The sequence below is a fragment of the Ornithodoros turicata genome, chromosome 1, assembly GCF_037126465.1.
Source record: "Ornithodoros turicata isolate Travis chromosome 1, ASM3712646v1, whole genome shotgun sequence".
Taxonomy (NCBI): Eukaryota; Metazoa; Arthropoda; class Arachnida; order Ixodida; family Argasidae; genus Ornithodoros; species Ornithodoros turicata.
In genome coordinates, this window is record NC_088201.1 from 185379420 (window position 1) to 185382998 (window position 3579).

Here is a 3579-nt window from a genome sequence, read left to right on the forward strand (position 1 = left end):
CACAGACTTAACACTGAAGAACACAGGAACCCTCTAAGCGGCGCCACGTAAACAACAGAGGAAAATAATCTATCATTGAAATATCATAAAATCATTTTCGTGACTTAATCTCATCGAACACAATACAATTTTCATTCTAACGAACGCTACTAACCTTGATGGAGGTACCCAAGACATAGAAAATATGCACAGTTTTCATCTCGGTTTTCACTTTTCTTGCTCAAAGCCGGGGGACTTTCTCTCCATCTATATGACCAAAACGAAACAACTCCCATGCTTTATCACTCAAAGGGTTGGGGGCTATATTCCTTCCTCCAGCAAACAGGGCACTCTCGAAGTCAGATAAGGCAGTACAAAGGCGATATATTTTATTGTGCCGATATTATTCGTGCGGATCACTATCTTTTCGCATCCTCTCTTTGAAACGGAAGTCTTTCGTCGAAGTGGATGACATAGTCGGCTAAGTTTCTTCATAGGCGATTTTTTATTGAACATGCAGAGAAAGTCTAAATTATTAAATGATAGCAACAATACTCAATCAAAAGCGAGAAAACGATGACATCATTTTGTCATAGCTTGAAAGTTTTATATAGATGAACCACAACTCAGAGATATGAGGCATTCCCATCTTAGAGATTATTTTTACTTATCTCAATCGAGTGAACAATTGAAACAAATACGACGCAATTAATACATCATGCATACATAATGCCCAACTCATAGAATATCAGTCAAACGAATACTTGAAACAAAGTCAAAACAATAATTAATTCAGACAAATCATTTCTAAGCAAGCAGCGTGAATACAGAATCTTTGAAAGCACACGTTTTTTCTTGCTCATCTTATCATTTTGTAAATAATTTTCCATAATTCTGACGACAGGTGGATATTTTAGCATTCTAAACCAGATAATGAGATTTTAATCAATAAATGAGCGTAGATATGCTTTTAATTAAGTGTAGACGCGCACTTGAAAGCAGAAGAGAGAATTGCTCTACATTGAAGAGATGGACAGATTTTGTACTCGCTGCCATAAGTCATGGGAAGATGTGATAAAAAACTGCCTCGAAAAGGAACAGCCGCCAAACCATTCCATTATCACTGCATTTCAATACGTCCTAGACATGGTCGTATTCGGAGATATGGTACAAACTACAGAACTGAAGGTGCAAGAATTTATATGCCGAATCTACAATACTGCTAAAAATATCTGCACATCAACGTTGGAAGGGCCACTGGGATTGATGGCGGAGTTTTTGAGGTTTGATAACGAAGAATTGAAATGCACTAGACCAGATGTAATTGTAATCATTGCAATGGACATTGCGTTCATCAAGAAAGCAGTGAGATCAAATTATCATATACAAGCGGTCTATATCGCACGATTCATTACCGATTTGTTGAAATTACACATATCCGAGATGGAAAGTACATAAAATGTTATCACATGATATGTTCCACTACCACGGCAACGCAATTATTTTGTTCTACCAGTTCTAGCAACGATGTCGAATGAGCAGAAGTTCAATATTGTACTCGAAGAAAGGGTGACCCGCGTCGACGAACCCGTTTCCGGAAAAAGCAACACGCTCGCGTGCGGTACCGCGTTAACGCGGCGGGCGCAGAAACGCGTTCGGTTTCGGGTACGGCGTTGGGTAAACACGGCCCCGCGTGCTGCCGAAAAGTCTTCGAGGACGCTGGTCACCCTTTCTTCGAATTTTAAGTAAATTTCGTTCGGAAAATATCATGAAAGAGTGCTCGACAAAGTGAGCAAGCTAAAGCTTGCGTATTGTGAAATTACACATTTTGCAACACTGATCGTAAATCGCAACACCTGTTCAACTTTTAATTAACCTGTTACTGATGTGTGGTAGTCATCTAAAGTATGGTTGTAGTGCCCGGATGCTATGACACTATAATAATGTGATAGTTTTTCAGTATGGCTACAGGAAATCTCGAGTATATTTGTGAATTGGATCTATGTTTATGTGTGACCTGTGCTGATCTGCTTATTATAATTAATATAACATATCTTCCATTGTGTTTATGCATATTGCTCATCTTCATTGTATATTGGTAAAGCATTTCTGATGACGGTTGTGCGATCCGCTTCTCCCAAAATCTGGTTGCCACTTGGAAATTATTTCATATACGTTTGTGTGCCGTGTGTTACGAATATTACGTGATTAGAAATGTAGACTTCGCCTGCACATCATGCTTGTAAAATCCTCCATTCGCATCGCGGCATTTGATAATAGACTCGCTTTTCGCGAAGGCTTCGTATTATCTCGCAGGCACTGAACCCGAATGCAGTTGTAAAAGTTGATGGCACTGTGTCGCGAACGCCTTGACTTATCCCGTCGCAATCAGTTATCTTGCCTTATTTCCCGTTTTGCCCTATATCTTGAACGGCTCCTTCTTCCTATCCAGTCCTACAAACGGACAACTGTGTTGACAAAAATATTTCTTCCGCACTCCAATCGGATTGCTTGTCAAAGACGCCTTTTCTTCTTCTTTTCCTACGTCTGGGCTAGTGCAACAGTTTGAGAAATGTACGTGCACTGTGGAATTTAATTCATGAAATATGTTTTCACAAAAGATTAGCGATCCTTTTTTTGTAATCATAGACTGGTATATCATGCCTCTAAATTTCAAATGACCAATCCCTCTACGGCAATATATAATAATAATAATCAAATAATAATAATAAAAATAATATCTAAGATGGGAATGCCTGATATACTCTGAGTTGTTGTTCATCTATATAGAACTTTCAAGCTATCACAAAATGATTTCATTAACGATGAAAGATGAAAGTAACTGAAAAGGTTAGCCAGCTGTAGGACTCGGGCTCTGCCACATCTTCTGGATTGCAGGTCCAGGGCTCTACCAATTGAGCTGAGCTAACACGCCTTCTCAGCGACTTGCAGGGTGCGTCATCTGAACGAACAAACCAGCCACTCTCTCTCACTCATCCTCCTTTCACTCTTACATTTTTGCGAACTCATACACACATTCATACGACGGGGTCGACGCAGGCGGCAACTGTTGAACAATGAAAGAATTGATGTTCTGAGTCTGGAACAACACAGAAGGGGCAAATACATACATACAAGTCCTCAATTTGCCTAAGAAAGTAACGATGAAGGATGAAAGTCACTGAAAAGGTTGGCCAGCTGCAGGACTCGAACCCACATCTTCTGGATTGCCGGTCCAGGGCTCTACCAATTGAGCTAAGCTAACACGCCTTCTCAGCGACTTCCAGGGTGCGTCATCTGAACGAACAAACCAGCCACTCTCTCTCACTCATCCTCATTTCACTCTTACATTTTTGCGAACTCATACACACATTCATACGACGGGGTCGACACCGGCGGCAACTGTTGAACAATGAAAGAACTGATGTTCTGAGGCTGGAACAACATAGAAGAGACAAATACATACATACAAGGCCTCAATTTGCCTAAGAAATTAACGATGAAGGATGAAAGTCACTGAAAAGGTTAGCCAGCTGCAGGATTCGAACCCACATCTTCTGGATTGCCGGTGCAGGGCTCTCCCAATTGAGCTAAGCTAAC